This window comes from Balaenoptera musculus, chromosome 6 (assembly GCF_009873245.2).
Source record: "Balaenoptera musculus isolate JJ_BM4_2016_0621 chromosome 6, mBalMus1.pri.v3, whole genome shotgun sequence".
In the NCBI taxonomy this organism is placed as follows: Eukaryota; Metazoa; Chordata; class Mammalia; order Artiodactyla; family Balaenopteridae; genus Balaenoptera; species Balaenoptera musculus.
Genome location: NC_045790.1, coordinates 57,530,662 through 57,543,242, shown reverse-complemented (window position 1 = coordinate 57,543,242; position 12,581 = coordinate 57,530,662). Strand labels below are relative to the sequence as shown.

General features: G+C 37.2%; 1 protein-coding gene across 36 annotated transcripts in view; it reads right to left on the bottom strand.

Annotated features, from left to right (window-relative positions):
* Positions 1-12,581, bottom strand: part of PTPRD (protein tyrosine phosphatase receptor type D) — a 2,174,486-nt gene that overhangs the window by 402,737 nt on the left and 1,759,168 nt on the right. The gene's annotated exons all lie outside the window — the stretch shown is intronic.

Below are 12,581 nucleotides of genomic sequence, written 5' to 3'. Positions count from 1 at the left end.
GTGTTTATGTGTTGTCTGTGGCTGTCTTCTTGTTATAACGCAGAGTTGGAGAGTTGTTACAGAGACTGTGTGGCTCACAAAGTCAAAAATGTTTACTATATGGTCCTTTACAAAAATCATTTGCCAACCTCCGGTTGAAAGGCATGCAAAATGTGGAAAGATTTCAGAATTTCAGCACTAGGTAGGGCTTTAACTGCTGTATATCAACGTGCTCATCTACCCAAGCGAGGACTGCCTTTAAATGCTTCTTATCTAGAATGTCATCTGTGACACAGAGCCAGAAGAGAAGAAGGAATAAAGCAATGACAGGTCCAAGGTGGCTCTCAAGCTGGTAGGTGCTTCGTTTTGATGACAATAATCACCATGTGTTCCAGTTATCTATTGCTGTGTTTCACACCACGTCAAAACTTGCTTAAGGCAAACATTTCTCTGCACAGGCTTCTGCCTTGCAGGCTTCTGCCTTGCAGGCTTCAGCTGGGCAGTTCTCCTCTTCTCCCTTCAGGTCACTCCCATGACGTGCCATCATCAGGAGGCTGGGCTCCGGCTGGGAAGCCAAGATGGCTTCATTCACATATCGGGCACTTCACCTGGAAGGCTACAAAATGTGTGAGTTGTCTGGGCATTTCTTTCTCTCCACAGGGTCCCTCCAGCAAGACAGCTGGGCATCTTTCTATGATGACTCCAGGTGCCACAGAGTTGAAGTAGAAGCTCCCAGACGTCTAAGGATTGGGCCCAGGACAAGTGCAGCATCACTTCAGCAGCTTTCCATTGGTCAAAGCACCTCAAGGAACTAGCCCAAATTCAAGCGGAGGAGAATCCGACTCCACCTTGAGAGGAGCTATACAATAGTTTGGCTGTGATTTCCAATCTACCAGAACATGACTAAGAGGACTGATGGTCACATCATGATTATGGTGATAAAATCTTGAAGGCAGACCTTACTGCCGACAATTTCAAATCAAACTGATGGATAAGAGCAAGAAGGCAGCCTAATGAAATATGAAAATCATTTTATAATAAAACACTAGTTGCACAGAATGCAAAAATTTACAAATTGATAGTATTTTCTTCTTTTTTTTAAAATTGAAACACGACAAAAGCCTTTCTAAAAGTCATTCAATGCTTCTCTAATTCTTACACAATGTATAAACTGTGGATATGGTATAATCTTTCTTCTGTGATTCTGAAGCCTCACTCTGCTATTAATGAAGTTCCAGCATAACTACAATGGAAATGGACCTCTGGCACCTGCCACGGTGGTGGCATCGCTTTGGCCCTTTGTCCAGGTTTCTGGCCACTATGCATTTTGAGCTCTTGTGCCTGCTCTTTTAAACTGTTCTGCCTCTTCCCTGACAAGGAGTCAAGAGAGCTGAGTTCTAGGGCCTTCTCCATCACCTACTCACCTTTTTGCTCCAGGCAGGTCATCTGCTCTGACCCTTGGTTTCTTTTATCTGTCAAGTGCAGATGATAAAATATATCCTCCCTACTCCTAGAGTATTCAGGAACAAGTTAAAGATACAAAATGTTTAAAACTTATACAGGGGAAGGTATTATCATAATCATTGCTATGAGATAAAATTGGATTTTATTGCTAAAATAAAGTAAAATAAAAAATAATATATTAAAATTAATATACTATTAAATACATTGTTGATATAATAACAATGGCTAAGATTTATTTAGCGCTTACTATGTGTGTTGATATAATAACAATGGCTAAGATTTAGTTAGTGCTTACTATGTGTGAGGCATACTTCTAAGCACCTTACATTGGTTAATAGTTAATCTTCCCCTGTGTCCACATGTCTGTTTTCTACGTCTGCGTCTCTATCCCTGCCCTGGAAGTAGGTTCATCTGTACCATTTTTCTAGATTCCACATATATGAGTTAATATAGGATATTTGTTTTCCTCTTTCTGACTTACTTCACTCTGTATGACAGACTCTAGGTCCATCCACATCTCTACAAATGACCCAGTTTTAACTATCCTTTTTATGGCTGAGTAATATTCCATTGTATGTATGTACTACATCTCCTTTATCCATTCATCTGTCATTGGACATGGAGGGGATACATGTATACATATAGCTGATTCACTTCATTGTACAGCAGAAACTAACACAACATTGTAAAGCAATTATACTCCAGTAAAAAAAAAAAAGATAGTTAATCTTTATAGCAACACTACAATTATGCCAGACAACAAAACTGAGACATAAAGAAATTAGGAAATCTGTTTCTGGTTATACAGATATTAAACAGAAATATGATTTAGCTTTATCAATTTGCATAGCTGATTTTAAGAACTTACAAAAGGCCTATTGTATTTCTGATAAAATTTCCCCCTTTTGTTAGAAGGGCAGAATCTCCCTCTTCTAATCTCTGTACCAGCATTCTGTACCAGAGCTTACATATTGTTAGTGTTCTTAACCACGGGTGCCTTTGCCCCCCAGGGGACATTTAGCAATGTCTGAAGACATTTTGGTTGTCACAACTGGGGGCTAGAGTGTTACTGGGTATAAGCCAGGGATGTTGCTACACGTCCTACAATACTCAGGGCGGTCCCCATAGAACACAAAGAATTACCCAGCCCAAAATGTCAATAGTGTTAAGCTTGACAAACCCTGGGGTACACTGATGGCATAAACATAGTAAGGAGAGATTTCACTGAGTTCAGCCTGTAAGTTATAATAGTAATCTATGATATGATATGGATGCTTTTTTGTTATGTTTTGTTTATTGCTGCTCAAAGGTATATATTGCTTCATTCCTTGAACCGAAAATCATCTCAATAGGTGAAAATGCTAGATAATTGATTTCTACGTATACCTCAGGCATTATGGTTTATACAGTGGGATAAAGATGAACCTTTATTGAATACCTGCCATGCATCAGGCACTCACAGCACTTTACATATAGGATTTCACTTGAATCTCACAGCAACTTGTAAGAGCTATAAGCATCCCCAAAGAGTCAGAAGAATTTAAGCCAAATCTGGTTGCTAACCCCATGTACTATTTTAGAGAAAACACATTTAAGTTATGGTTTAATAACACTTATGCTATTTATTACCCTACAACCCCACTGGGCTTAAAACTAAGTCCAAATATGTTAAATCACATAAGCAATAGTTTTTCCTCCAAATAAAAGAGGTTTACCAGGAAAGAGTTTATTAAAATTATTTCATCTATATAGAGAATATATCTTCCATATAAGAATCACTTAGGAATCCTATTGCTATAATCTTGACTAAATGGAAGCATACAGAGGAAAGCCCTATTCAAGCTCCCTTCTGCTCTACAAATGTATGTTGGCCATCGCCTTTCAGTTACAGCTCTGCTTTTCATTTGTACCCTCCTTAGTCCTCTCCAGCTATGGATATTGGTGAAATGAAGTGTAGACTTAATTATATGTTGCCAATGTAGAAATATCATCTACTTTAAAAGAAAAGCAAAACTGGCCAGGCTAAAGAGCTAAAAGCAGATATTTTTGCTTTTGTTAACCAAAGCCTTTAGTGTTCAAAGTCTATATTGGATGGTACCAAGGAAATTTCAGTCAAGCAGTTTAGAAAATGAATTTATAACCAGATCAGAGATTGTACCAACCCTTCAATGAACTATTTGGAAAGAAATATTTATTTTGTCCCAGTAGAGGAGAGTGGTGCCCAACTCAAGTTTCATAGGTAGATATCCCAAGAATATATCTGTTTCCCTACCTACTGGCTGAGCAATCGAACTCCTTCCAAGGCCTACAGGGCCACATGGTCTAGCCCCTTCCTGCTCTCTTAGCTATGTCTTCCCACTCACTGTGCTTCAGTCTCCTAGGCCTTATTTTGTCCTTTGAACACACTAGTCTTCTTTCCTTAAGGCTTTTGTGAATCACTGTTCTATCCACCTGGATGCACTGAACTCCACTTCTTCATGGCGGGTGCTGTCCCATCGCTCAGCTTAAGTGTTGCGTCTCACTAAGCAACACCTTCCTTGATATAAAATGAAGGAATGCCCTGTCCCCTCCCCTAACATCCCCCCGTACTCTCACAGAACATCACCTTGTTTTGTTATCTCTGCAGCATTCATAACTATCAAAGCCACACTGTTCATTTATCTTTTGTCCATAACCTTGTCTTGCTGCATGTTTCTTCCCCCCCCCCACCCCCGCCCAGCCCCGCTCCAACTAGAATGGAAATTCTGTGGTAACACGAATCAGGATCTGGCTTGTTTGGGGCACACAGTAGGCATTTACTGAATGAAATAGTACTTTTAAATTAAATGTTGTGATTTAAATTTACTTTTAAAGGATACATATGGACATTAAAGAGGTGTTCTTTGTATCAACCTGAAATCACTACAGCTGAAAGCAATGAATGCCTTCCCTGCTCTTTTTTATAATATTAACACCTTTATTAACAGGTGGTTGCAGTTTGTTAACTTTTTTGAAAAATCAAGTTGTAAACTTTTGTTACCAATTAAAATGAGGTTCTTAAAAAACTTGACCAGATATAAAACAATTTAAAAATCTTTAAAGGTATATTGAGAAAAAGCAGGCTTTTATTTTTTTAAACACGTTTGTCATTACCAAAAAGATCTGTCTTTAGGTAAAAAAACATTTAAAAATCCCATGCTGCATAAATAATACAGATAGTTCCAGTGATCTGGTCAATGGGCAAAAAGCAGCACCTAAGGTCTGCCCTTTTTAATGGTAAACAAACAACAGCAATTTATTTTTCTCTCACTCCTTTATAAGCAACTTGAATATAGCAAAAACAACAACTAAGAAAGAAAAGAAAAACTACTGGAATGTATTAAGTTTAATTGGCTCATTATACTTCTTGTGCTTATAGCTCAAATGTAATGTATTGTGTGCTATTTTTTAATCGGAAGATATAAGTACTTAGTGTAGTTTAATGTCTCATTTAATAAATGTAGTATAAAACAATTATCACAACACTACATTGTGATTATGCAAAATCCATCACACATTGTAGAGTGAATTTAAAACTTACATTGGAGAACAGAAACTAAATTGAAATACCCATTCTAGTAAGGTTTTAAACTTCATTCACATTTTTAAACTGATTCTGGATTCCGCAGTATTTTTTTTTTTACAAATATATTAACATAAAGGTAAGTTTAAAAAATTTACCTGAACAAACAAAAAGAGAAATCATAAGAATGAGCAGTGATATACTTTTGGAAAAAAATAATGACATGTTAAAAATAAAGAATTACGTGTCCCTCATTAGCTTGGCTTTCTCTTTCACTCAGAATTATAATAATCTGTAGGTGGTTCAGGTTTTAGGAGACTGTAGCTCAATAAAAGTCAACTAACATTATTTCTTAAGTTTCAAGGCAGTCTGGCCTTCCTAACCTCCACCACTCTTCTCCCCTGTTCCCCATCTTTTCCTTAACATTCAACTAGACCCTTAAAAGATCTCAAGGCCACTCTGGCTGGCCTGGCTTCAAAGGATTTCTCTACCCTGCTACCACACAGATGTTTTTTTACATCTCTTTCTGTCACTCCCCCAGTTGTCCTTAGAATAAAAACCAAGATCTTGAACAAGTTCTAAAGCCTTGCATTAGATGGTCCTGCTTATTTGTCTACCCTTATTTGATTACTTCCTCCTTCTCAGCATCTGCGATCCAGTCACATCCATTCTTTCAGTCACCAGAATACCCTAGGTTATCTCTGTCTTGCGGTATAAGAGCATGTTCTTTCTTGAACCTTAACACCTCTTTCAGGTGTAGTTTAGTTAATGTCTATTCATCCATCAGGTGCTAGCTCAAAAATCATTCCCTCAGAGCTATACATGTGATCTAACTTAATAGAACTACACCTTTACAAAAATATATTGATGTAAAAGCTAGTAAAATCTGTAGTTAGTTAATAGTATCATACTAATATTGATTTCCTGATGTTGATAATGTACTGTTGTTACATACTATATCACTACTGGGGAAATATGGGTGAAAGGTACTTGGGAAATTCCTGTACAATTTTTACTTCTTCCAAGTCTAAAATTATTTCACAATAAACAAGAAATAAATTGCTCCTTCATAACACTTTTTATTACTCTTCTGAATAGTTGAGACACTAACCTCCCTATTTTCTTCCCTCAAAACATTTATCACAGTTAGAAAGTATGAACGTTTTGAGATTAATGTTAAATATTTGTCTATCCCACTAGAGTTTACGCCCTCTAGGGGCAGGGATCATATCTCTTTATTTCACCATTGTATATCCAGTAGTTACCTCAATGCTTGACACAGGAAATGTGTCCAATAAACACTTATTAGAGGGAGTATTAAATACACAAATGTGTCAATCAGTCAATGCCCTTTGGAGGCATAACTGCATATATAATGATACATATTTACATTTTTAAAAGATACTGCTCAAATCATAAAGTTAATGGGATCATCAGTGTCCACAGAGATCTAAACATGGATGCTTCTAATTTGGAAATGATGCAAGTTGATGAGAAAAAAGCAAAAGAGCGACTAACATTTAGTGAATATTTAATCCTATTATTCAAAATGCTTTGCGAGTTCTCTAATCCTTATGATAACCATATCAAGTGTGTGCCATTTTCCATCTTCATTTTACAGATGAGAGGCACATAGAGATTTGTAACTTGCACATGGTCAGAACACCTATACTGCAGAGGCAGGATCTGAACACGGGTACAAGTCCATATTCTTAAGCGCTACTTCCTGCCTGGAGATAAAATGTGAGAATATTGCTTGAGAGAGTTCTGAAAAGTGAGCTATGAATTCTGAAAGTAGATTACAAGCTGGTGTGGGACCACACTTTTTTAAATCTTTATATCCCTACCATTATGCACAAAGCTTTCCATGTAGCAGGGACACATGATCAGACACACAAACACACACACACACACACACACACACACACACACACTGGTTACTGGTTTCACGAATGAATAAATAAATCTAAAGCAAACTGTGGAAAAGAGAAGAAGCAAAATTATAAGTAAGAGAATTGGTTTCCACCCAATCACTAGTACTTTTCTCTTTGATTCTTTATTTCAAGTTGGACACTGGTTGGGGGTTTTCTGAATTTACTGAAGCAGGACAACATGGGCAGAAGAGTGTGGGCTCCCAAACAAATCAAACTTACTTGAAATGAATCAGGTAAATAGCAGCTACGTGAGGAAAATTAAAGAAACTAAGAATATGATGCGAAAGAAATGAGGAAATCATAGAACAGTATAATCAAATATCACCAGGCTATTAGCAATAACAAGAAGTAATTCACAAATATTTCAGATATTGTTCTATCCTTCAAGCTTAGGGCCCTCATCGCAAACAGAGATCAGAGATAACAAATATATCATACTTCGGTTTTTTTTAGAAAAAGCAAGTCCCTCTACACACAAGAAAATGCTTTGAAGTGTACACATTTGTTGATTATGTGACATATCCTTAACCTTACTAGATAGGTACAGCTCTGCTGGAAGCAATTAATTCAGAAAGCTACAGAAAACTCTGCAATGGGACCAAAGGATCAGTAAAATAGCTGGAATATTTTTCTTGCTGTAGACAGCTGGATTCTGCTAATTTAGCTACTTTAAAGTGAGGGGAGGAAGGAGGAGGGAGCAGTAAGGTTTTTATTTTGCCACACCTCTGTAAATTCAGAGAAAAGGAAAACAAGGAAGGCATTGATAAGCATGGAAAAATGAACTGGGTTTCTTCCTGCTCTCCTCAATGAGCACATCTATTCTAACTGCGCTGAAGGAAGCAGAACACTTTTCTTTCAGGTGACATATACCAAAGAGAATCTAACCAGAGAGCTGGATTAAGCAGCAGTTTACCTTTTCATTTTTAAATAGCTTTACTGGAATATGATTCACACACATACAGATCACCCATTTAAAGTGTCCAATTCAATAGTATTTAGTATGTTTATACCCAATTAGTACCATCACCCCAATCTAATTTTAGAACATTTCATTTTCATCATCCCAAGCAATTTACCTTTTAAAAGTTGATTGAATGGTCTGTCATCTAAGTACGTACATACATACATGAATACATACATCATACATACCTAAATACCCACAATGTAAAAAAAAAAACTAAAGGACATTTTTGATGATCTATGAATGTTCTCATTGTGAAATGGCCCTGTCTGCTGGGAGGAATGCATTTTGATGACATAAGAAAGACAGTCTTTCCATTCCTAACTTCATTCTGGAGGTCTAACTTCTTGACAGGCTGCTTCTTGGAAGTGATTTCCGCAGAATGCAAAAGGAATCATTTGCCCTGCCCTTCAATCTAATCATTTTCCTTTTCTTTAATTTTGTTTTCTGAAGAATAATTTCTGGCCATATCAAAAGCCACTCACCTTCTTCCTTACCATGCTTACCTCCATCTCCAGCCTTCTGGACCAGTGTCCCATATATTTCTGTATGTGCTTACAGTAAATATCTATAGCTCCTCCCTCAGAGCAGCTCAAGAAAATTCACTACAGGAAGCAACAAAACAGGAAGATGGAAACACTTTCCATTATCCATTAGACCCAAGCAAAATTAATTTTAAATTGGTTATTTCCTAAGCTTGAAAAAGCAGATATGCTTCCTATTATTCCCTCTTGATCTTCAGTTTAATTCCTGGGACAAGAGTTTATAAGAATCTCCTATGTATAGAACTTTTTATAGGGAAGCAAGCTGGGGACTTTAACATGCTGCAGGAAAATATGGTTTATCAACTGTCCAAATTTTGATGATCTGTATCAAATTAAATAATTTTAGCACAGTACCTAAACAAAAGTACTCAATAAAAATGTTAGCTGAACGTTTTTGAATAATGATAGATAACATTTATGAAATATCTACCATGTGTTATCTGCTGATCTGTGTTTTACATTAACTCATTTATTCCTCATAAAACCCAAGAGTAGGCCTTACACTACACCATCACCATCATCACTCGTCACCCACATTTTTAAGATAGGAAAACTCAGAGAAAGAGCATGTGGCATCATGCTTCAGATTACAAAAAGACAGCCAGAATTTAAAACCAGACTTTGGTTTCAGAGCTTACTTTATTAACCATTACCCTATGCTGCCCACCAGAAAACAAGTAAGGAAAAAATGGTTAACTTACAACATTGATGTCAGTCTGTTCTCTAATGCCAAAGAAATAAAGAAGTTCCATTGGATCGAGTGATATACTACCAGAGGGGGAATAAAAGAAACCTAATTGCTTTCACATAGGGCAGAAATATAGTGAGTAGATGGGGACTACAGAGAGGTTCCTTAACAATAAGGATGGAAAATGGGGGTGTGTTCACCATCTGAGACAGAAAAATGGCAAAAAGCAACAGAAAAAGGATGAACTAAACCATTTTAGGAATTCAACTATCAAGAGCTGTGTTTATAATGAAGATCCAGTAAACACTCAGGTCCAATGACCGTGGCCAAAAAGCATAAACTCAGGTCTAGAATGTAAGTGATTTCATCATAGTGAAACCAGTTTGATAAAAGAATGTACTAACAGCAGATTCTTGGCCTGTATTTAGTTTAAAAAAAAAAGAAAAAGGACTGGTAAACAGCAAATAAAGCTACATAAAATTACCAGAAACTATTACGAAAACTCAGTCAAAAGAAAAATATTTACCCCAGGATTATATTAATATAATACAACCTAAATTCATCTAGAATTTGCATGCACAGCATCACTGAATTGACCTCAGTCAAACCACTATGGAAAACTGGTTAGCTTGGCACCAGGAAGGGCTATTCTTAGTGCTCAAACTGAGGTCACACTTGACTCTTCCCCGGGACCACAGCTCTACCATGTGTATGTGCATTCAAGAAGCAACGAGCGACATCATTTCGAGCACTCCAGACTTCGGAACAAAAAGAAATAGGATCCATGCACACATCTAGCCTTTTGAAATAATAGTGGAGATCGGTAGGGCACTTTAAATGGGCAATGGCAAAGACTATAATTTTCTGCTAAAGGGATATTATCACAATTTTTCAACCTGGGTTTGAACCAAGGCTCGTGAGAGCTCTTCTACTTAATGCAACATCACACCAGCACTTTTCTGTGGTGTTCCACACAGCAGATTATAAGCCTGACTCCTCAGCTCTTCAGAGTTAATCGTTTCAAAAGGCAGCGAGCTGAACACACTAAGTTAACATGGCACCCTAGAGTGGCTTCTTTCCACTCCCCACCTGCATATCATCCTCTTCTTCAAAAGAGAGCAACATTAAAAAAAAATTATTCCCATAGTTGAGTGGCTCTGACAAGCTACTATTAAAGTTTGAAACATAACTCCTGATCTATTGTATGAATACAAAATATAGTTAGGTAAAAGAAAAAATATATATATATATGGCTAAATGTGCTAATGAAAGTATAGGGAAACCAATCAGTGACCCAGTTGATACAAGCCTGAGAAATATCATCTTTCTATGATGGTGAAGAAATCAAATTTTTCTTCAGTCCTACTTGTATCTTGATTTTTTTCAGGGTTTTAAGAGAAGTTAATGGCACAATTTAATGGGTTACAATCTAAATCCTATTTTATCAATTGTTCTTTAAACATTCTTAGTGGCTAAAATTGTATCTCAGACTCTACCATGTGCTTTCATGTACCATGAATATCCCCCAGTAGATTACTAAGGGATGTTCTTTCTTCTTTTAAAATGTACCTTAAAAAATATGGCTAATTTTTCCTCTTTCCCCAGGAACGCTCAGGTTACATATGTTGTTCAGCAATGCCAAATGAATCTGTTAAAGGGAAAATATCCTAAAGTAAGTTTGAGGGGATAGGGCAAAACCAAACAAAATTAATTTGGCAAAGAAGCCTCTCCCTCTTTGTAGCTGCGAAGGGAAAAGTGAGAGAGAATGAATTCTTCTCCAGGTTACATCTTGAGGTTGAAAACTGGTATCATGTAAATATATAACATGGTAAATATCTTAATTTAACTAACAATTGCTAATTCACTCAGGCCTTTGTTATTTCTTGCTTAAGACTCTATTGGATAAGAAATGGATGAAAGAGTAGAAGAGAAAGACAGAGAAGGGGAGGAGCAAGAGGAGGAGCAGGTGATGATCATTTATAGTCTAGATTGTTTTTAAAACATAATTTTAAATTTCAGGGCTTCCCTGGTGGCGCAGTGGTTGAGAGCCCGCCTGCCAATGCAGGGGACATGGGTTCGAGCCCTGGTCCGGGAAGATCTCACATGCCACAGAGCAACTAAGCCCATGCGCCACAACTCCTGAGCCTTCGCACCATAACTACCGAAGCCCACGCACGTAGAGCCCATGCTCTGCAACAAGAGAAGCCACCGCAACGAGAAGCCCGCGCACCACAACGAAGAGTAGCCCCCGCTCACCGCAACTAGAGAAAGCCCGCACGCAGCAACGAAGACCCAAAGCAGCCAAAAATAAATACAAATAAAATAAATAAATTTATTTTTAAAAAAACACACATAATTTAAAAATTTAAAAGTACTTGTTCCTCAATGCTTGATATCTGTCTACCACTTTCCACCAGAGAATTAAGCAAAAGCAAAGCTTCTCAGTAAAAGAATATGCTTACTCATCTGGAAGGATAACTTCATGAATATATGATAATTAGGTCTAATAACTTTAAGAAAATCCCTAACTGAGATCTGATATTAAAGTCAGGTCCCACATTCTTAATATGCTTTTGCCGAAAGCTAACAATTGTAAAACAACTTACTTTTTCACTCTAGCCAAAACTGAAAAATAAAGCCATATGCCTGATTTCTTTAAAACACTAAATTTAGATTTCAACTTTAAAATACATTTTGACATAAACGGCTTTTAACACAAGCATCTTTCATTTGGGTCTTTTCCCAGTTAATTATTTGCTGGCATTGTACTCGAAATTCCTTGGCTTCACCTTAAACCAACACTCCCAAGTGCTAATTAGGAGACTATATACATTATTAACCAGAAAATGTTGTGCTTAAAACATGCACGTTCCATATGTATCCTATTATTATCAGTATTCCTTTCACTCCTGGAAAGCTCTCTTTAAAAAATAGAGCCCTATTTAAACAAAGAAATTGGCTGCTATTGAGGAAATTCTTGTTGAAATGCAGTTAACAGGTAAGGGCCAACATGACACAGGATCCTTGTCTTTGAAACATCTTTAACATGAATCAAATTTAATCTCACTGAAATAGTCAGTGGAGGGAAAAATTAATGACTGCTGATGTTACACATTTTAATAGTACCAAGGGGACTCCCGAAGAGAATGGCCGACTCTCATATAAGTTAAACCACTACCAGGGACCAGACATGTTGGTAACTACAAGCCAGAGACATGCCTTTTTCCAGTACTGCCTCTTCCAAAAAATCCAAAGGACAGATGGGAAAAGAAACGTATGTAAACAAGGTAGGCCTAATGATTTCCTAATTACAAAGGAGATGTGATCTTCTCATTACTTGGCAAGCTAATTGACCACAATCTCAGTTTCACACATTGAGTCCAATAATCCAAACTTTGGGGTCTGTACTCCACAGAACTCTCCTCACACTTCCACACCCTTCATCCAGACACAAAGTTGTCAGTTCTGC